The sequence below is a fragment of the Triturus cristatus genome, chromosome 11 (assembly GCF_964204655.1).
Source record: "Triturus cristatus chromosome 11, aTriCri1.1, whole genome shotgun sequence".
NCBI lineage: Eukaryota > Metazoa > Chordata > Amphibia > Caudata > Salamandridae > Triturus > Triturus cristatus.
Window position 1 is genome coordinate 783,790,564 of NC_140594.1, and position 23,735 is coordinate 783,814,298.

Below are 23,735 nucleotides of genomic sequence, written 5' to 3' on the forward strand. Positions count from 1 at the left end.
ATAAAAACCTCTGCTGTAAAACCAGTGGCCGGGTAAACAGTCAATCTTCTTTGCTGTTTGTCTTTCTCTAAGTTAAGTATTGCCGGCAACTAGGACACCGTCAGGATTCTCAGCCATTTGCCCGCCATTGGCCACATATTTCATATTCAAGTAAGTCTGCAACTCCTGCGGCCAATATTTCTTGCCACAAGTGTGTTGATGTACAAATTATCATGCACAATATGATTTGTTTATACTGTATCTCTTTGTGAGATTTTTGTGTTCCTCTTTCCTTGCTTTAGGTGTGCCAACAGGGGCTTGCCATGAGCCCTCGTGCAAGCAAGGAAAATGGCCCCTATATACAAGTTCGGTAGTAAAAATTAACTTGGAATGCAGTGGGCCCAGAAGTCTTCAACCCCAAACCCATTAGTACCTGCTGCGGGATCGATAGCTATGCTTCGGTTAATAGACCCTGATAAGTTCACAAGGGTTGGAGATTGAAAATAACACACAATTCTTACAGGTAAACATTTTTCCAGCTTTGGACACCCCTGACACTTTCTCACTTTGAAGACGGTGGCTCTGCTGAGGTCGACCGGCAGTATTCCTCTTTATAAACTAGTCGCCCAGAAATCACACTGAGAAAAAAGGTTCTTGGGTGTGTCTGTGTTTTTATTGAACTGTCAATGAATCAGTGCTCAAGCAGTCTGGGCGACCTTTCCCCCCAGTAAAAATTCCAGACAGAAAGCTACACTTTCAGTTTCAATTGTGACTCTGTTTACAGCCAGATTCAGTGACAGGTCAGTTGCACTACAGGAAAGCACCTGAATGTTTTTATTTCAGGATGTATTTTCCATAACTTTGTACCTTTAAGTTAGTGGTGATCCTAGTGTGGTCATTTTCTATAGAAAAGCCAGAACCCCTCATCATGTTGTCACAATAATTTTAAATATTCCGATATGCTTCAATGACAAAAAAATAAACACATTTTCTCATTTGGCAATAGTGTTGCAGATTAAAGAGGAAGGCTACGAAGGTTTAAAATCCCCTCAACTACAGGTGAACCGGTCATAACATTTTATCATCAAACTACACTGCAGTGCCATATAGTGCACTAAAACGGAAGGTGTGGGAAACACTGCCACTGAGCAACTGCAGAGAGGCGTATCTCTTGGAATGTATGTCTGAATGAATTCACACAAGCATTTTTGTTAAAAATATAAAAAATTGGTATTAATTGGCACATTTCATGTTGTTATCGTGTTTAGAGGCCAAAGCTTTAAGAAATCCACCTGAGTGACTGAGGAAGAACACTGGCCAAAGGTGCTGATTGGGGTGTTGAGTCAAATGCTTAGCACTTAGACCACATTTCACAACAAGGAACAAAATACAAATACTTATACAGAATCAATAAATACAGTAAATCCAAGGACTCCCTTTTCATGAATTTGGTGGATTAATGTAATCATCTATATTGATAGAAAGTTATTGTTATTACAGCTGCCTAAAGCCTGAGCATGTACGTCTGGTGCATCCTGCTTGTATCTTACTTGCTAGGTTCTCTGTAAACTGAGTGTAATTAAGTTATGTATGATCCTGTAAGATCTGTGAGCTATCATGTAATTGATTGTAATATTTGTATAAATGTTGATTTTTCCGCCCTTCTCCTTCCACATACCTCCCTTAACATGTAACTATATGCAGTGGCAGCTGCTGCGGTACGGAGGTGGCGTGGGGATGGAAATAAAATTCTCTTACCTGACCTCGCTGCATCTCTCCTCTGTCTCACCCACGCTGTGTCTCTCCCAGAAAGCACCCAGGCTCCCCATTGCCAATCACAATGCTGCAATGCGGCATTGGGATTGGTAAGCACCCAGGCTCCCCTGAGCTAATCACAACGCTGCAATTCAGCCTTGTGATTGGTATGAGCACTGTGGTTCGGCACTCAGACAGAGGCTGGGGGCTTGGGCATGCTCTCTGGGTGGAGAACATGCAAAGTGCGCATGATGCTTTGGCCGGCATGAGATGGCCAGCCAAAGCGTTGTGCACACTTTAGAGTGCAGCAACCACTCCTCCTCCCTGACATCAGGGGAGCTAAGCCCCGCCCCTCCCTAATCTAAGGATACAAAAAATAAAATTATAACTTTAGTTATTATAATTTTATTTTTTCATTTATGCTGCTCCGTGAGCAGTGGGGCGACGCTCTTTTGCCTTAGCCGAGGAGCCACCACTGATTGCTACTAAAGATAAGTAATCATTTATCTAGGTTATTGTAGGCAAATTATGCCATGGCAGCACCCTCCCAATGGTAAAGATAGTTACAGAGGTATATCACTAACTATAACTAACCGGTATACGCTTTTATAAGCAGATAAAAAAAACCAGGCTGCATAAAAAGACAGCAGTACAAAGTAAATGTAAAACACAAATAAACTACTTCAGGCACAATTTGTGATGAAATACAATTTTCCACTATATTTTTATTTAAATAAAAAAAACACCCTCACCACCCACAATAGGCTCACCCCTTTCCCCAAACAAACTGCCCCATCCCCATTCCACAACCAATGTCAATGAAAATGTCCAACAAATAAAAAACCCGGTCCCAACCCGCTTCCCACCTTCTCCACCAAGTCCCTTCCTCCAAAAAGAAGGGCTATAAGAGGACATTGTCCATTTGGGTCGGGAGCTGGTCCTGGCTGCACTCTATCCTGCCCAGCCTGCACTCCATACGGACCAGCCGCTGTAGGATGTGCTGCAGCAATGTCCTGTCAGAGCAGGAGGGGACGACAGCAGTTCAAGTCAGGGACCCTGACAGATGGCGGCGGAGCCATCCATGGAATGGCTGGGGGCTGGAGGCTGTGGGTGACCTGCTGCACTGGGGCCCGGCTCAGGAGGAGCTATCTCTGCCTCTTCATTGTATAGGGCCACTAGCTGCCGATGTTCCTGCTGGATAGTGTCTAGCCTCTGTTGCCACAGCGGACTGCTATCGCCTGCCTGGTTAGTGGTACAAGTGGACTTACAGGGGTAGCTATATTGAGTAAAACAAAAAAAGAAAAGACAAATTGTAAATAATGCTCAGTGCAAACAATTGTTTAAAATTAGTTGGTGGCACAGTAGCACTACATTGTTGTTCCTCTAGGGCCATCGGAATTTGATGTGGTTATGATTAGGAGAGTCACAAGGCCAATTTTATATTTTACCCACATATGCCTCGCATAAAAAGCCCTGACTGTCTAGCAGAAAAGTATTAATGCAGAATAATACTGGATTAAAAAACATTGATTTGATTTTTTTCTTTTAAAGGCCTTTCTAGTAAGTAAGCAGACACTTTGAGTGGAAAAATAAAAGTAGATTATCTCTTATTAATTACAAAGGCATTGTGCACTATGGAGGTCAAGTTGTGTTGTGCTAAATTATTGGAGGCATGCTAGCCAGCACGTTGGGTACTTGACTACAGTCTGCAGCTGGGGCAGCTGTAGTTGACAATTATCTATCTTTATTTCCCATGGCCCTGCTCTTCTTCAAATGCCTTTCACTTTCTACCGTGACTCCAAAGAGGCAGATGAATATTAAATAATATACTACATCACTCACCTCATGTATAAAATACAGATATTATCCTGTCTGCTGTAAGTAGACTTTGGGGAAAACGATGCACTGCACTACAAGGAAAGGAACGGGCTATATAGATTCTATTTGGCATGTTCTTCACAGAGTATCCCATTCGCCAAACTTGAAATCAAATCAGGGACTTATTCCCACATTACTCACTGTCCTCGCCTTTCACTACAAATTATTTTCAACAAATGCGCTTGCTGGGCAGTAAGGAAAGAAAACCTGGTTTACTGTACTGCAGGGTAAGGTAGGTGAATTAGGCAGGTAGTACAGCTTTTGATATAGAATAGAGTTGTGTGACTGATCATCAATTCCACATGCGACTATTAAGCTTTGGCTTATTCAGTCACTGTAGTTGACGAAAGTCAAAAGAGAAAAACCTGAATAAGGGTGATATATAATTCTGTTACGGGAAATCATTAAATATATTTTGGAATCATTTCACATGGCAATAATATGTGCCACATGCCATGAATGGATTTTTCAACTTTTTGGAAGGCTGGGATGGAAGAACTTAGGAAAGAGGAAAGGAGTGCAGTACAAAGAGATGACTGAGTGGACGAAGAGAAACAAACCTTGTGTGTTTGGTTTGCAATGCATTAAAACCTTGTAAATGCTATATTAACTAAAGCAAAAGACACACAATTGATGGACGGAATGCAGAACGAATCAAAACATTCACCCCCGGTCAAGAGATCTGGGTTACATCCATCATTCTGTTGCTCACCATGCCACCTCAGTTTAGACCTGGCCATATGAAAATCAGTTTAGACCCTGTGCCTCATGGGAACAGTCCAGCCCGAACTGCCAAGCCAGGTCCTCCCTGGACCGGAAACTAGCCGCCTAGGACCGGTTTCGGGGTTTCACCCCTCATCAACCAGGATATCTTGAATCCAGTGGCACAGTGAGCCCGGGACCCATGTCTGGGCATACCCGGCGCACTTAGGGCGAGAAAGGAAAAGACACACAATTGATGGACGGAATGCAGAACAAATCAAAACATTCACCCCCAGTCAGGAGATCTGGGTTAAATCCAGCATCCGAGGACCACTGGGTCTGAACTGGGGTTGCGAAGTGAGCTAAAGAACGATGATGGATTCAACCCAGATCTGTGACTTGGGGTGAGTGTCTGAAAAGTTTCAGCGCTCCATCCATCATCTCCTTGTGTTTGATTTGTTCGCCCTAATTTGGCAGGGTATGCCCAGACGTGGATCCCATGCTCACTTTGCCACTGTATTCAAGCTAGCCTGGCTGATGAGGGGTGTTACCCCGAAACTGGTCCCAGGATGTTTGTTTCTGGTCCAGGGAAGACCTGGCATGGCAGTTTGGGCTGGACTGTTCCCATGAGGCACATGGTCAAGACTGATTTTCAAATAGCCGGTCTGAACTGGGGTGGCGAAGTGAGCTAAAGAATGATGATGGATTCAACCCAGATCTGTGACTAGGGGTGAGTGTCTGAAAAGATTCAGCGCTCCGTCCATCGTCTCCTTGTGTTTGCTCTGTATTAACTGAAGCAGGTGCACATTGCTCAACCAACAATGCAGTCACTAATTGAACCATACTGTACTTCGGTCATGTGTGGTGAAATGCCATGGGCAGGGAGAGGTGTGATGAATGATGATGGGTGGAATACATATCTGCCTTACTTAACAAATACAGTGAGTCAAGGGAGAAAAACAAAACATTTAAAAGTACCCCCCCCCACACTTTGAACTCTCTTCCTGCTCTTATGTACTGATGTCAGAAATAAAGAAATAAGATAAAAAAATAGATCAGTGGTACAATTAATCTCCACAAAATTTTAATGACAGGCAAACACAGTCACATTGTACTTATCTAAAACAGATAGCCTATAGTAGTAGTATTGAGTCTATCGACGATCTTAAGTTAACCATACTAATCCTAAAATCCCTATTCCAAATTTCTTTAACAAAAACTACATTTGGAACTAATGCATTGTAATAAATGATCTTTGATTCTATTCTCATTTCTCAACCCCCTTGATGGACCAACTCAGTATCCTTTTTTGCAATGCATAATTGCATAATACACCTCATTGTGAAATAGCTTGGGACTGTACAAGTTACATAAAGAAAGTCACAGAGAATGATAAATTATTGAAATCAGTGATTCACTATGGTGACAGGAAGACAGAGGAGTCTGCAGTGGCTTTTTAATGAATCATCCAAAGTGAGCGCCGATGATTATGGTTTGGTAGTGCCGAGCACCTGGCTAGCTGAAACTGGATCACATAATAACAATATTTTTAATGTAAACTAAACATAACTTACGTCTGAGTGTGAGCAGCATGCTATTCGGAAATAAATGTTAGCATTGTAGAACATAAACGCAGCAAATAAATAATACTCACCAAGACCAGGAATCTCGATGAAGAGCAGACCCTACTCCTTTCCGAGGATCCACCTAGAGGTGTGTCAGGTGCTGGATGGTGCATTGAACTTGGCTAGTGCACCAGAAACAGCGGTGCACCCTCCCCCAGCACAGACAAAGCTCCTGCATGGGGTACCCACTGCCAGGTCTGCTGTCAGCATTGAGAGGAGGTGGCACTTCACAAAAAATATAGGTGCTGCCACCACCACCTCACTAAAGAAGGCCGGAGTGGCTCACCATGGCAGCGACGCTGTCCGCAGGGTAAGTGGCTGCTCGCATTTCAGGACGGCCAGGTGCCACTGCTCCGCTGTTCACCCTGCTCTGATATGGTGCTGAGTGGGGGGGAGAAAAACAGAGGAAGGAAGGTCGAAAGGAAATAAGGAAGAACAGAAGGAAGGAAGGAATGAATGAAGGAAATGAAAAACAAAGGAAATAAAGTCAAAATAAAAAAGTCACAAAAACAGATGAAAAAATGCTAAATGCAAAGACACAAAAACACACACTAATATAATAATTAAAAATGAAGGGTATATTAATTAGGATGGTGGAGCATTGAACGAATTAACAGGAGATTAAAAAATAGGCCCAACAACATGAACAGAACAGAGACAAAAAGATGGCCAAGCCCATGCGAACACTGTGCTGCCGATCGCACACGATTTCCAACCCGAGAACGCACTCTGCATAGCGTTTGATGTTGAAACGCAACACGAATGGGCGCGCTGAGCAACTCCGTCTGCAGGTGGAACTCCACATAGCAAGGCGGAGCTCTGTGACCACTTTGTGGAGTTCCTCGAAGGGCGACTCTGCAAACTCTGGCCAGGCCTAATATTGAATAAGCAAGCTTGAATTTAGAACCCAACATGTCACTAAAAGTAATTATAACACTTACTTCAAGCATATGAAATTCTAAAAGGCAAAGCTGACATCAGACGCTTACCACCATAAAAATGAATCAGACTGGTACTCCTCTGTATTGATATAATTATGTGGGGCGAGGTGCAAGCGCCACCCAACTCAGTCAGTAATGTCTGGTGTACCGTGAGAGTGTCAAATTAGGTGCATGCTGGTCGGGTGCTATATTTTGTAAAAAATAACTTATTTTGAGTGGCCATATTGAAGGAGGTATAAAGTGTGTAAACACATTTGTAAAACTAAGTAAAAAGAAAATGATAACCAATATAATGGCTCTCGATTTAAATATTATAGAACTCCTCTGTATGGCAAAAAAAGTTTATAAAGAGACTCAGCTTAAACACACATGTTGTACCTACAGCAATTAAATAAGCTCGTACCAGTCGACCGCCATCTTGGGCAAAGACCACCTCATTTAGAGTGGACGCATTGAAAGAGGAAAAAAGTGGGTAAATGGTAATTTGTAAAAAGAATCCCCTTGCCAATATCATTATGAATATGGTTGTACTCTATGAAAATATTATAAAACTCCTCTGTGTGACAAAAAAAGTGTATAAAGAGACTCAGCTGAAACATGCCATGCCTACAATAAGTATATTTAAATAATGACGTACTGATTGTTCGCTATATTAAATAAAAATTGCCTCATAGTAAGCACAATCAGAGCCGCTAGATTAGAAGAGTATATAATATGAGATTTTCAATTAACAAGGAAAGCAAGGGGAACGAACTACCTATATACAATTCTAATCATAGTAAAAATCAAGAACAATATTTAGGCGTAACTTAAACCAATCACCGTATTAAATGCTTAATTCAATTAGATGGTGGTAATTAACTCAACAGTGTTAAGTTAAAGGACAAGATTCACAATAATTAATGAAATAGCTTCACCCACACAGGCTGCATGAATGAGATATGCCTATGAACCATTCACCATCATGTATACAAAGAAATACTAGTATGGTAACATTGCTTGAGTTTACCATTCAATATGTTGATTGAGGCCTTTAGAGACAGAATCAAAGCGCCAAATCCATCTGCTTTCTTTTAACACGTGTAAGCAATCAACATCATGGTTCCTGATGGTACCTTTCACAACACCCAGTATAAACTATCTTATATCAGTAGCATTATGGTGTAATAAAAGGTGCTTTAGATAATATTTACACCACTGTTATTTATAGTCGCTTTTGCGATCATAGAGTACCATCATCATTCATAGTAGTCTGTGTGTCTATTGCATTCGGTCAGAAATATTTTATTTTCAACAATGGTTTTTATGCTTCATTTAAAGGAGTGGCGATGTGAGCAGATTTTGTTCTAGATGTAGCCAATTTGTATGAATCACACCTTAAGGAACATCTGAATATAAATACAAACATAATTAGGATCTGTTGTAAAACGTTAATAACTTTTGTTAAAATTAGATTCTAGACTCTGTGAAGACACACATATACATCTAGTTGGGATGCTAAAAAAGAATAGACTAGCGAGTGAACAGTTACACTTCTTGTTATAACTGATTGAACTGCACATATATTTTTTCATATACAGGTATCCGTTTGGTAGCAAAGAACTTTATATTTTTGTTATCAATAGCATATCTGAATTTTTTTTTCCACTTTGTGGGCTATTATGGTTTTCCATTTTTTCAGAATGACGTTATAACCTGTAAGGAAAGCTATTGAGAGTAATTTCTTTTAAATGGTAAATTCTAACTACCTATCAAAGCTTGGAACACCGCCAGTAGTAGGAATTATGCCAAATTTATCACAACTAATTGAACTCTGTCACTCTATCTAAAGTATAATTTCAGTAAGGTATTACTTTTGAACATTTCCAATCATGGATTTTATCACCACTTTTTGCTTTAGATCTGAGGCTTCTCTGCCTCTTGCCGGTTTTGTGGCATACAACGCTTTGCTTATCTCTATAATGGATGAGATTAGAGACCCTGGGCTTGATTTAAAGTTTGGCGAATGGGACTCAATTACAAATATGAGCAATATCTCATCTGCCATATTATAAGTACATTATATCCTATGGCACCTGTAATACGACAGGAATTAGTATATCTCAGTATAAACATGTTCTGGATGCACTTAAGTCAACTTGCGGTTTGGATGATGCACTTCAAGTAATTACTACTAAGGAAAACTGAGATATCCTTATGTCCCTTGCGTGAAAGTCAATTAGGGGTCACCAGGGGTCACAACTATGACCCCTAAACCACCAGTCGTGAACCCTGCCACCTTGCTTGCGAACCCTGGCATTTTCCCAGCCTTGGCAAGCACTCTGGTGGCATAAAATCAGCTGCAGCGTGAGCAGTGCTTCTTTGCATTGCCTGAAGAGACATCATAATGGCCTGCAAGCTGGGCCTGGGTGGTGCACAGAACTCATCTCACTCGTTGCTATGGCGACACCAGGGTCAGGCTGTCTGACTCATTCTTTGATTTGATACATGTTAGACCTGACACCTTAGGCGTGAGTTTCCCTTCCACTTTTTGCTGATGTGCCTCATGTGTTTTGTTGGTGTTAGCTGCTCAGGGCACTGTGCCACTGCTAATCAGTGCCACAGTGCAAGGGCTCCCTATGAAAAGTGTATACATTGATTGGTGTCCATGTTTAGCTTATTTGGTTTACTATCAGCCCCTAGTAAAGTGCACCAGGAGTGCCAGGCCTTGTAAATACAAATGCTGCTAGTGGGCTTGCAGCACTGGTTGTGCCACCCACAGAAGCGCCTAGCAAGATGTGTCTAAGGTCTGCCATTGCAGAACCTGCGTGCAGTCTGGGACTGCCATGCTGATTGCGCAAGTGCACCTACTTGCCAGTCCCCAAACCTTCCCTTAACAACATATTAGTCACCCCTCTGGTAGGCCCAAGGGCAGGGTGCATTGTAGGCATAAGGTAGGACATGCCCTGATGTGTGTGGCATGTCCTAATAGTGAATTACAGCCATTTTTGTTTTTCACTATTGAAGGCTACCTGCTCTCCATAGGCCAGAATGGGCTGCTGGAATTACTACACGCTGTAATCCCAGCGGACTCAGAGAGCATGGTAGAAAGTCAAGTTTAGTATGCCTGAACTCAGAATAATAAAATACTTCTTTTAGTAAAGTTTATTTTAATATCCTGTGTTTGTAAATACTACTTTTAGAAAGTTAGTAATTACTTGCTTAGCCATTTCAGTCCGCCTCTGCTGTGTGTGTGCTGCCTAGCTTCAGTGAGGGGCAGGGCTGGGGAATTCCAGGAGACAGGCTGGCTGCCAGGTGGTGGGTAGAGAGATTACACCAGGATGGGTGGGAGGAGTACAACTTGACTCTGAATAGACCTGTGCTCTGCCACCACAATGCTGGCTCCGCCCCCTGTGGAGTGGCTGATGTCTCTGCCCTGAGCACTGAAAGGAAAGAGCAGAGTCACCACAACAAAGTGCTCCAAAACCGGACTGAGCCAGGCACAGGCCCCCTGGCGACAAAGAACAAAAGAAACTGTGTATAAAAGAAGGAGCCCTGCTCCTAAGAAAGCAGATCCTGTTTATGCCAAGAAGAACCTCTGCCCGAAGAGAAGGACCTGGGAAAGCTGTATGGAGGAGTACTGTCTCTAAGCCTGAGAGACTGGCCTGTGGTGGGTGCCTTGCTGCTGGAAGGAGAGGAAGAAAAGACTGAGAAAGACTTTGAATTCAACTTGTGCTTTAAAAACAATCTCCAAGGGCTTGCTTGTGAACTTGCCCCCTGAACTGCGCCCCAGGAACAGTGGGTGCTACCCTTCCCTGGAAAAAAGGAAGCTGCTGTGGGTGGATTGCTAACGCTGACCCCAGAGAACCTGTGTGCCCCCATCTCGCTGAGCAACGCGACTACTGCCCGCTTGTGCTGCTGTGAGCACCGTGACGGCCTGCCCTGCCTGGCCTGATCAAAGTGAACAACTGCCCCCTCGAGCCGGAGCTCGCAACGTAAAGAGAGACTGCCTGCGTCCAAACGCCGAGCCTCTGCGACCGCAGGCCGTAGAGACCACTGTGAGGACCGACGGCACCCTGGTTCGCCGATCCTGGCCGATGCCGACAGCGCTGCGCGCTGAAAATCACCCCCGAGCCGCCCCTCCTGCTTCCCACCTCGAGGTGTGCCGCGACGTCTGAAAGCACCCCACGAAGCATCGCCGTCCACTGACCAAGCGGGACTGCAACGCGACGCGGGATGCCCTTTTCAAGACTGCTGAGGCCGCCACGAACTTTGCCCCCCAAGAATAAGGTACTGTGAGCCCAAGCGCCCCTGTACGACGCGTACTTTCCTTTGTACGGTCCGTACTGCGCTGTCGTACCGCTACGCTACTCACGCGGAAAGCGTGAGGCTTTGTGCGGTTCGTACCAAGCTCGTACGGCGCGTCCCTGCACCTGTACGGTCCGTACAGGGTGAAGATATAGCCGTTTGCTCATGCGGGAAGCGTGAGGCAAACAGAGACCCGTACTTGTTGGTGTACGAAGCGTACGACGACGAAAATAGCCGTACTGGTGGTGTACAAGGCGTACCGAAGCAGGTACGACGCGTACTAACGCCGGTACGAAGCGTATCTTCAGCGCTACGGTGCGCACAGACCCCAAGAAGTGAGCAATACTGCTAAAATTGCCTTTCAAGAACTGTGGCCTCATAGAACATTGAGATAAGTAACTGGAACCCCCTTTTGAAGAGAAGAACTGTATTTTTGAAGCCTGCTTGAAGAGTCTTTTATATAAAGAGCTTTAGTTTTACAATATACAAGTCTTGTGTCTCTGTGTGGTGGGTTGGTGATTGTTGTGGGACATCCTAAATGCTTAACCTTATGTACTCTGGGATTTAGCCTGACTGCTCGCGCCACGTTACCTAGAGGGTGAGCAGGGGTTATCTTTCACGAGTAATCCTTTGCCCTGACTTAGAGGAAAGGGTCCCTGCTTGTCGCAAGTGCATACCTGCGCCATCCAGAGACCCCGGATTCTAACATTGGTGGCAGCTGTGAGGATCTACGGATTTGCATTTTTGGTGTCTGCGCAGTGATTACTAGCCATTGCACAGTGAGGACAGTCCAGTAGCTTAAGCCACAGAACTTTTTAATTTTTTTGCTTGCCAAGAAAGAAGATCCCTTGTGTTTGGAGTCATGCCTGGCCCAAACAGCATTGAGAAATCGATCTCTGAAACCTCTGAAATAGCCGGAATGGAATGGGATGAGTGAAAACTGGACAGCTACAAGAAAGCTGAACTCAAGTACTTCTGCAGGAAATTCAAGGTTCCACATGCAGGATGCAAGAACAAGTCAGATCTCTACAAGCCACTGAAAGCCTGGATTGAATCAAGGGGTGCAGCTGAGGAAGCTGTACCATTGGAACTAGCGGAGAGCATCCACAGTTTTGGCAGAGGCCTGTCGCCAGAGGAGCTGGCAGACAGACAGGCCACCAGGGATCATGAGATAACATTGGCAAAGCTGAAATTAAATGGCCAATTGGAGCTAGAAACCAAGAAGATGGCTCTGGAAGAAAGAAAAATTCAGATGGAGCACGACATGAAAATGAGGGAGCTGGAGATAAAAGCCAAAAGTTTGGAAAACCCTCCCTCTGGTGGCAGCGCAACGCCGGTGCAGGTAGAGTCAAGGGTGTACATGCCAAAAGATGTAGTTAAGGAATACTTTAAGAATGATGACATAGGGCAATGGTTCAAGGCCTATGAGGTAGCCATGTCTTCCCACCGGGTCCCTGAGAGAGATTGGGGAGCGGGGTTGTGGGGACGGTTCCTCAGTGAGGGGCGGGACACGCTCTTAGATTTGCCCTCTGACATGTATAATTCTTACCCCCACATGAAGGAAGCTTTAATGACCAGATATGGGCTAACTCCTGAATTGTATAGACAGAGGTTCAGGGGGTGTACCAAGATTGCGGGGAGTACGTATGTGGAGTATGTAACCTTTTTCTGCAGAGCACTGGATGGCTGGGTGAAGGGTAGCAAAGTGGATGATTACCAAGGTCTCTTTGATTTAATTAATTGCATGGGAGCACTTGTCCCTTAATTGTTTTCCTGAGCTACGCGAACACCTGATAGATTGCAAGCTGACTAACCCTAGGAAGCTTGCTGAAGAGGCGGACCGCTGGGTCAGCACCAGAGTTCACAAGGGTCAAGTGGGAGACTCCACCAAGGGTGGGCAGTGTCCCCAGCAGAAGAGTGGGGGGACAGGGGAAAACAGAAAGGGTTCCCAAAAGGCCCCCAAAGTAATCCCCAAGGGAACCAGCAGAAAGGTTCTCAGCCTCCCCCACCTCCGAAGCAGACAGGGGCCCCGACAGGTAAACCTGTTCCCAAAGGGCCCCCACAATGTTATAAATGTGGTGAACTGAGTCACTTTGCCAGTGATCTCAAGTGTCGCCAGTATGTGAAACCAGCACCCACTGGTGCTCTACCGAAGCAGATGGCTACAGTAGCCTTTGGGGAGGAGGTAGACGTCCAAGGTGGGTGGGACCCCGTTCAGATGACCTTAGTCTCACTAGGAGACAGTGAGATGGTCCCTAACGCCGACTTGCCCTCTAACACTAAGAAATATGGGCAAGTGGTGACCGTCAATGGGAGGAAGGTAGAGGCTCTTCGAGACACAGGCACCAGTGTGACTGCAGTGCGGCAGCACCTGGTATCTCAAGAGCAGGTTGTACCCCATGCCTATTGTTGGGTTGTTAATGCTGACAACACAGAGAGCCATTGTCCAATGGCTCAAGTTCCCTTTGAGTGGGGGGGGGGGTCTCTGGTACTCTGCAAGTCGCTGTGAGAAATGCCATGCCTGTAGACTGTCTCCTAGGGAATGATTTGGAGAGCTCCCCTTGGGAAAAGGTGGAGAAGACAGCTCACCTGCAGATGGTGGGTTTACCTGACTGGGCGTGCGTGACCACCCGGTCAATGGCAGCCAGTAGGGGTGATCAAGAGAACCTGGAGCCTGAGGGAGAGGCCCAGGAACCGGCCTTAGGGAGAGGGCGCAGGAGGCGCAGGAAACCGGCCCCTAAAGTTCCCACGGCCAAGGAGGAAGCAGACCTTGAGGGGGATGCCCTGGAGCCTACCGGGGAACAGATAGCCGAACTGGGGGACCTGCCTGAGCTGACCCATTGGCAGCAAGAAGGAGGCCCCTCCAGGGAGGAATTCTGCAGGGAGCAGAAAGAGTGCCCCTCTCTCGTGGGTATGCGGCATCAGGCTGCAGCCCAGGCCAATGGTGATCAGTCCGGTACACACTTAATCTACTGGGAGAATGACCTCCTATACTCAGAGCCTAAGGTTGCTGAACCTGGGTCAGCCCGTGCGCTGGTGGTACCCCAGAAGTTCAGAGCCTTCCTACTGGGGCTGGCTCACGATGTGCCATTAGCAGGGCATTTGGGGCAGGACAAGACCTATGAGAGGCTTGTCACCCACCTTTATTGGCCTCAAATGCACAACAGCTCAGATGCTCATTGTAGGACCTGCCAGACTTGCCAGGCAAGTGGTAAGAGTGGAAGGAAGCAAAAGGCTCCACTCCAACCTTTCCCTGTGGTCAGTACCCCATTCCAGCGAGTGGGGATTGACATTGTGGGGCCACTGGACCCCAAGAAAGCCATGGGCAACAGGTTCATCCTAGTCTTGGTAGACCATGCCACCCGGTACCCTGAAGCCATCCCTCTGAGGACAGTGACGGCCCCCGTGGTGGGACGGGCACTGATGGGAATTTTCTCACGAGTAGGATTCCCTCTAGAGGTGGTGTCTGACAGGGGCACCAATTTCATATCAAAATATATGAAATCCCTTTGGCAAGAGTGTGGTGTAACATACAAGTTCACCACCCCTTACCATCCCCAAGGAAACGGGTTGGTTGAGAGATTCAACCGAACCCTAAAGGGCATGATTATGGGTCTTGAGGAACCCATGAGGCGTAAGTGAGACGTCCTCTTACCATGCCTTCTCTTTGCGTACCGTGAGGTGCCACAGAAGTCTCTAGGGTTCAGTCCGTTTGAGCTTCCGTATGGCCACCCAGTACCAGGACCTCTTAGTCTGGTCAAGGAAGGCTGGGAGCAATCTCCCAGGAAACCTCCCCAGAATGTATACAGTTACATGCTGGCCTTCCGGAACTAGACTAGGCGTTTCAGGCAACTTGCTGAGGCAAATCTGGAAGCCAGCCAGGAGGAAATGAAGCGGTGGTACGACCAGAATGCCACTCTGGTTGAGCTTCAACCTGGACAAAAGGTATGGGTCCTGGCCCCTGTGGAGCCTTGTGCACTCCAAGACAAGTGGACCGGACCCTTTGAGATTGTGGAGCGGAAGAGTTCTGTCACCTATTTGGTGAACTTGCAGTCTCCCAGGAACCCCTTGAGGGTACTACATGTCAATCGACTAAAGCCCCACTTGGAGAGGTCCGAAGTGGGCATGCTCTTGGCCACAGATGATGGGACGGAGGAGGAGTCTGAGCCTCTTCCTGACCTCCTGGTAGCCTCAGAGCGAGACGGGTCAGTGGATGGAGTTAACCTCTCACCCACCCTGACCCCTGAGCAACAGGATGACTGCCACCAGCTGCTGGGGCAGTTTCCTGACCTGTTCTCCCTGGTTCCTGGTGTCACAGATTGGTGCGTCCATGATGTGGACACAGGAGACAGCTTGCCTGTGAAGCACAAAGTTTACAGAGTAACTGACAGGGTCAGAGCCTGCATCAAAGAGGAGGTCTCCAAGATGCTTGCTCTAGGGGTGGTTGAGTCCTCCAGCAGTCCTTGGGCCAGTCCAGTGGTCTTGGTCCCAAAGGCTGCAGCGCCGGGTGCCACACCCGAACTCCGGTTCTGTGTGGACTACAGAGGGCTCAATTCAGTCACGAAGACTGACGCGCACCCCATCCCCAGAGCTGATGAGCTCATCGATCGGTTAGGGGCTGCCCGGTACCTCAGCACGTTTGATTTGACCTCTGGGTACTGGCAGATCGCCTTAACTGATGGGGCCAAAGAGAGGTCCGCATTTTCCACACCAGATGGGCATTTCCAGTTCCGGGTTATGCCATTTGGGATGAAGAATGCCCCTGCCACCTTCCAGAGGTTGGTCAACCAGGTGTTGGCTGGGCTGACCGAGTTCAGCGCCGCATACCTGGATGACATTGCAGTGTTCAGTGGCACATGGAAAGAACACCTGCAACATCTCTGGGAAGTGTTGATGGCACTGCGCAAGGCAGGCCTCACGATCAAGGCAAGCAAGTGTCAGATCGGGCAGGGTTCCGTGGTGTACTTGGGACACCAAGTGGGGAGCGGCCAGGTGGCGCCCCTACAACCCAAGATTGAAACCATCCTGGCTTGGGAGCCCCCAAAGACCCAGACAGAGGTGAGGGCCTTTTTAGGACTCACAGGGTACTACAGGAGGTTTGTCAAGGGGTATGGCAGCATTGTTGCCCCCTTGACAGAGCTGACTTCGAAGAAGCAGCCCAGGAAAGTGATCTGGACTGACACATGTCAGAAGCCGTTTGACACCCTGAAGACTGCCATGTGCACGGCGACCGTGCTCTTGGCTCCTGACTTCTCCAAAGAATTCCTAGTGCAGACAGACGCATCAGAGCATGGTGTAGGGGCTGTTCTCTCACAGATGACTGAGGAGGGCTGGGACCAACCTGTAGCCTTCATTAGTAGGAGGTTACTTCCACGGGAACAAAGGTGGAGTGCAATCGAGCAAGAAGTCTTTGCTGTGGTCTGGGCGCTGAAGAAGCTAAGACCCTACTTGTTTGGGTCTCACTTACGGGTTCAGACCGACCACAGGCCCCTCAGATAGTTGATGCAAATGAGGGGTGAGAACCCAAAACTGTTGAGGTGGTCCATCTCCCTACAGGGTATGGACTTTACGGTGGAACACCGCCCTGGCACAAATCACGCCAATGCTGACGGTCTGTCCAGGTTTTTCCACCTTAGTTAAGAGGAACTCCCTGGGGTAGGTTAGTTCCCCCCACATTTCAGCTGAAGGGGACACGTGTTAGACCTGGCACCTTGGCTTGAGTTTCCCTTCCACTTTTTGCTGATGTGCCTCATGTGTTTTATTGGTGTTAGCTGCTCAGGGCACTGTGCCACTGCTAATCAGTGCCACAGTGCAAGGGCTCCCTATGAAAAGTGTATACTTTGATTGGTGTCCATGTTTGGCTTATTTGGTTTACTATCAGCCCCTAGTAAAGTGCACCAGGAGTGCCAGGGCTTGTAAATACAAATGCTGCTAGTGGGCTTGCAGCACTGGTTGTGCCACCCGCAGAAGCGGCCTAGCAAGATGTGTCTAAGGGCTGCCATTGCAGAACCTGCGTGCAGACTGGGACTGTCACGCTGATTGCGCAAGTGCACCTACTTGCCAGTCCCCAAACCTTCCCTTAACTACATATTAGTCACCCCTGTGGTAGGCCCAAGGGCAGGGTGCATTGTAGGCATAAGGTAGGACATGCCCTGATGTGTGTGGCATGTCCTAATAGTGAATTGAAGCCATTTTCGTTTTTCATTATTAAAGGCTACCTGCTCTCCATAGACCAGAATGGGCTGCTGGAATTACTACACGCTGTAATCCTAGCGGACTCAGAGAGCATGGTAGAAAGTCAAGTTTAGTATGCCTGAACTCAGAATAATAAAATACTTCTTTTAGTAAAGTTTATTTTAATATCCTGTGTTTGTAAATACTACTTTTAGAAAGTTAGTATTTACTTGCTTAGCCATTTCAGTCCGCCTCTGCTGTGTGTGTGCTGCCTAGCTTCAGTGAGGGGCAGGGCTGGGGAATTCCAGGAGACAGGCTGGCTGCCAGGTGGTGGGTAGAGAGATTACACCAGGATGGGTGGGAGGAGTACACCTTGACTCTGAATAGACCTGTGCTCTGCCACCACAATGCTGGCTCCGCCCCCTGTGGAGCGGCTGATGTCTCTGCCCTGAGCACTGAAAGGAAAGAGCAGAGTCACCACAACAAAGTGCTCCAAAACCGGACTGAGCCAGGCACAGGCCCCCTGGCGACAAAGAACAAAAGAAACTGTGTATAAAAGAAGGAGCCCTGCTCCTAAGAAAGCAGATCCTGTTTATGCCAAGAAGAACCTCTGCCCGAAGAGAAGGACCTGGGAAAGCTGCATGGAGGAGTACTGTCTCTAAGCCTGAGAGACTGGCCTGTGGTGGGTGCCTTGCTGCTAGAAGGAGAGGAAGAAAAGACTGAGAAAGACTTTGAATTCAACTTGTGCTTTAAAAACAATCTCCAAGGGCTTGCTTGTGAACTTGCCCCCTGAACTGCGTGCCAGGAACAGTGGGCGCTACCCTTCCCTGGAAGAAAGGAAGCTGCTGTGGGTTGGATGCTAACGCTGACCCCAGAGAACCTGTGTGCCCCCATCTCGCTGAGCAACGCGACTCCTGCCTGCCTGTGCTGCTGTGAGCACCGTGACGGCCTGCCCTGCCTGGCCTGATCAAAGTGAACAAATGCCCCCTCGAGCCGGAGCTCACAACGTAAAGCGAGACTGCCTGCGTCCAAACGCCGAGCCTCTGCGACCCCAGGCCGTAGAGACCACTGTGAGGACCGACAGCGCCATGGTTCGCCGATCCTGGCCGATGCCCACAGCGCTGCGCGCTGAAAATCACCCCCGAGCCGCCCCTCCTGCTTCCCACCTCGAGGTGTGCCATGACGTCTGAAAGCGCCCCACGAAGCGTCGCCGTCCACTGACCAAGCGGGACTGCAACACGACGCGGGACCCCCTTCTCAAGACTGCTAACGCCGCCACAAACTTTGCCCCCCAAGAATAAGGTACTGTGAGCCCAAGCGCCCCTGTACGACGCATACTTTCCTTTGTATGGTCCATACTGCGCTGTCGTACCGCTACGCTACTCACGCGGGAAGCGTGAGGCTTTGCGCGGCTCGTACCAAGCTCGTACGGCGCGTCCCTGCACCTGTACGGTCTGTACAGGGTGAAGATATAGCCGTTTGCTCACGCGGGAAGCGTGAGGCGAACAGAGACCCGTACTGTTGGTGTACGAAGCGTACGCCGACGAGAAGAGCCGTACTGGTGGTGTACGAGGCGTACCGAAGCAGGTACGACGCGTACTAACGCCGGTACGAAGCCTATCTTCAGCGCTACGGTGCGCACAGACCCCAAGAAGTGAGCAATACTGCTAAAATTGCCTTTTAAGAACTGTGGCCTCATAGAACATTGAGATAAGTAACTGAAACCCCCTTTTTAAGAGAAGAACTGTATTTTTGAAGCCTGCTTGAAGAGTCTTTTATATAAAGAGCTTTATTTTTACAAAATACAAGTCTTGTGTCTCTGTGTGGTGGGTTGATGATTGTTGTGGGACATCCTAAATGCTTAACCTTATGTACTCTGGGATTTAGCCTGACTGCTCGCGCCACGTTACCTAGAGGGTGAGCAGGGGTTATCTTTCACGAGTAATCCTTTGCCCTGACTTAGAGGAAAGAGTCCCTGCTCGTCGCAAGTGCATGCCTGCGCCAACCAGAGACCCCGGATTCTAACAATACATTATCCGTATCTGCTGCAAGTCTGGGTCAGGAAGCAGAGTAAATGAGCAAGAGCGTGTGCAGCATGGCTGGGCATGATTAGACAGTGACTAACTACACATGCTGCATCCTAGCCTAGATGACAACGTGGTACCTGGTGCGTTATGTGTACCACCGTGTTGGGGATTGCAGACCGGGTCCCTGGGCCCACAATCTGGAAGCACGTAAAAGCACTACCACTGATTTTTTTTTTTTAAATATATTTTTATTGGTTTTCAAATAACAGGAGGCAAACATGACCGTAATGCGATTCCCCAGTGTTTGCTCCTGCCATCTCTCCCGCCCCTTCTCCCAGCTCCGGCTTCACAGTAAGTCAATAATTACATAAATGTCTATCACATAGTTACCGCTGTCCCTAACTCAGTAATGCAGTGATTTCAGATCTAGCTAGGGATTCCTTTCTAGTGAGCAGTCATGCCCCAACATAGATATAGCAATTGCAGGATAACGTATACCATCTGAAACCATTCGTCCCCGTACACCCTCCCCCACCCTTCCCCTACCACCAGTGTGCCTCAACTACTTGCAGCACAGATAGGTAGGAGCATCCAAATCTCCTGGTACAGGTAAATCCATAGCAGTAATGCAGTACAGGCTAACATACTATTATTGGTGCCCAATAATCGTTCCACAGAGCATACCCATTGTTACTCTACCGGTCCTGTGGAGCCTGGTGAGCCCGCTGGACCTCCCTGGGCGGAGCCCTCCTCCGAGTCCATCTCAGGCGCCTGCAGTGCAGTTACTAAGGCCTCCCACGCCCTCACTGCCTCCAGCGCCTTTTCGTTATTAGTTCGCAGGACCTGTTGCAGCCTGAGTGTGACTTCACTCAATGCCCTTTGAGTAATTACGCCCTCCACTTCCCCATGCTGAGTCCCCTAGCTGATTTCCAGTGCACAGTGATCTCTCTCTTAGCTAATAATAGGCCCAAATCTATAAACTTGCTCGTCACCTTCGTTTTAGAAGTATGCGGTAACCAGTGCAGTAAACAAGTGTCCTGACCCGGTTCCACGTGACGATCTGTGATCTCACAAAGCAAATCAGTGGCTTCCTCCCAATACGTTCCCAATCGTGGACACCCCCAAATCATATGCTGAAAGCTGGCCCCCTCTAAACTACATCTCGGGCAATGGGCAGAGTCAGTTCCAAAATATTGATTAATCTTAGCAGGTGTTAAGTACGCTCTATGCAGGATATAAAAGTGTACTAAATGAAATCTGGCGTTCCTCGTGCTTTTCCAAGCCCTCCTAACCAGCTGGGCCCATGTCTTCTCGGAGATCTCCTTGCCTAGGTCTGCCTCCCATTTACCCCGCAGCTCGCTCAACCGTTTCAGCCCCTCAGTCAGCATGAACCTATAAAGGCATATGATGGCCTTGAAGGTTCCCGCGGCCATCAACACATACTGGCATGCCATCGATGTCTGAGGTTCTGACAATCCCACCTTCCAGTAACGTTGCATAGCCGAGACTAGTGCTGAGTGTAGCAAGTAATCCCCCCGTGGGAGGCCATATCTTTCCCACAGAGCCTGAAATGGCAATACGACTCCATCTTCATAGAGATCTCCCAGCACATGGACTCCCAGTACTTCCCATTCAGCCAATGCCGTCCAGTCCCCGCCATGTGGGAGGGCGGTGCACATACCCAGTGGAATCTCCGGGGCATACGGTCAGGCGATCCCAGCTCTGGGCTGCCTCTGGTTCCAGCACAGTCTCAATGTCCGCTCTTCACTAGTAAGCGGCTCAAGGCGCAGCCGCTGCTTTAGTACTATAAAGGACAAGATATGGCGTGGAACCCACCATCCCTCAGGTCCGTCCGGGCCCCGGAACTTCCGAGCCACCACAGCTGAGCTGCTAAATAGTACCACTCAAAGTCCGGCACTGCCATACCTCCGCCGGCTCCCGGGCGCATCATTGTAGTCAGCGCGACCCGCCGTCTGCTAGACCCCCATATAAATCCCCCAGCCATGGAGCGGAGCTGCTTGAATATGGAGCCCGGCACCCAGATTGGCAGTGTCTGAAAATAATACACTAATCGAGGGAGTGCCACCATCTTCAGGAGCGCCACTCGGCCCGCCACCGAGAGCGGCAATGTACTCCAAAACGCAAAGCTGCTCCTAAGTCCTCGTATGTCCCTACCCACATTACCTTCCAGCAAGTCCTCAGGGTTATGATAAATGTTAGTGCCACGGTAAGGTAAACAGTGGGGTTCCCAGCGAATGTCCGCCACCTGGGATGGGCCCACCTCTGACGGGACCACCGGAAACAAGCAAGTCTTCACCCAGTTCACACCCAGCCCCGAGAGCCTGCCAAATGCATGGAGTAACCGCTTCGCACCCTCCAGGCCCGCTTCCATATTTGCCAGAAAGATTAACAAGTCATCAGCATATGTAGAAAATAGGCCTCAGCTAGGCCTACCAGTGCAAGGGGTTCGCCCTTCTCTGCACAGAGTCCTCAGACTATTATAAAGAAGTTGGCACAGAAACTGAAATAGAAAATACATAGTTTATTAAACCTCATGAGGTGGAACCACATTCACCCAGCACCCTGTGGTGCTGAATGAAGGTAGCACACAGAGTAGAAGAACCATGGGTCTTTTATACCCACACAGGGGCTCAGGAAAAGGGTGGTGCAAGCATACATGAGAAGAGTTACATACATAGATGGTCATACAGAAATGCACCGTCAACAGTAAAGGAGGAGTTAGCAGTTGCTGACTCTGGTAGAAACAACCTGATAGTTACAGACTAAAAACAGATGCATGGACAGTTAGATATTCCTGCGCATGTGCAGGGTAGCAGAGTCTAAGTATAGCCAGTCCTTTAAACAGAGCACAAGGGAAGACAAAATGGCTGCCAGAAATACAAAATGGATTCCACAAAATGTACAGGATAGCCTCTAAATACCAGATGGATTCTGCTAACGCTAATTTAATCGCAGCCAATTTACGACAGATGACCCTTTTAGCGTTAGCTGAAGACATCTCCCATAATCCAGTAGGAAAAATGAAAAATATGCATATTAATTTTTAATAATTGTTTTTTTTGCCCCCATAAATTTCCTAATTCATTGCTAGGTGGGCATTTCTCATTCTAAATATTGTTAAGCGGGTATGTATGAGGTATAAACAGAAGTACAAAGGGAACAGAGAATTGGGTCATAAAGATAGCAGGAGAGAGTAATTACTATTATCAGAAACAGAATTATTAGCTTTCTAGTCCTAAGCAAATCCTAGAACCATCCAGTAAAAACATTTTCAAGGCTCCTATGCATTTCAGTTACCATCAATTTCAACTTCAAAAACATTTTCGCTAGACTTTTCCAGTATTTCCTTTATGAGGGCTAGAGTATCTATCATTATACCCAATACAAACATTAAAGCAGTCAGACATATTATTTACAAAAATGATCCTGGATCCAGAGGACCAGGAGAACTACACAGGACCATGAGAATTAGGACGAAGAGCTGCAAAGGGTTGCTCCTCCTCAAAAATGGGACGATCAATGGGGTACTCTTTCCACAGAGAATGGACTTTGTTCTGCTTTTACTAAACAGAATAGTACTTTAAAACAATGGCAGCAAAACAATCAGTCTCCTAACACCTAGTCTATACAATCACACGGAAACCTTTTGTGAAATCAACTATGCCCAGAGTCCGTTCAAAAAGCCTCTCTGGCAGGCTTCTATTGTCCATCAAATCTTCTTTTGTTGTTTTCTTTCGCATGGGCCTCTCGATTCAGGCCTCTTCATGAGAAAAGTACTGCGTAGTTGGAGTGCCCTCCTGGCAAACACCCACAGCTCACTCGAAAGTCTCAATGTCTCAAGGCAGTGCACCAGTATCTCTCCTTTGCGGCAGGCACTACAGGTAGTGTACTCTCCATTGATCAAGGGCACAGGTCATCTCGTGCAGACCCGGGACCATTCTCAGGCTCCAACACTCATCATTCAGTGTCAGAGGACGCTCAGGCTGCTCTTTCATGGGCACCAGAATGTAGTGCCTTTTGTCTATCTTGGATCCGCCGGTGCACTGCACTTCCATTGGAGCAAAGGAAAAAGGGGTGTGTGTGTGTGTGGCCAAAAACTCAGGCCAATGGGCTCAAGGGACTGCACACTGTCAGAGGTTGCCAGCACATGACAGGCGCTCTTTTGTACTGAAAATCTGGTTCTGTGGCAAAACCAGCTCCTCCTTCTTTCCTGATGTTGAACGCCTTCTGATGAAGCAAGTGCGATGCTTTAAACAGTTCATTGTATAACAAAGGGACTGCAAACAGGTGGCCTGCAATCTTCAAAGGAGTGGCCACACGCCATGGGACAATTTTGGTCTAGAATA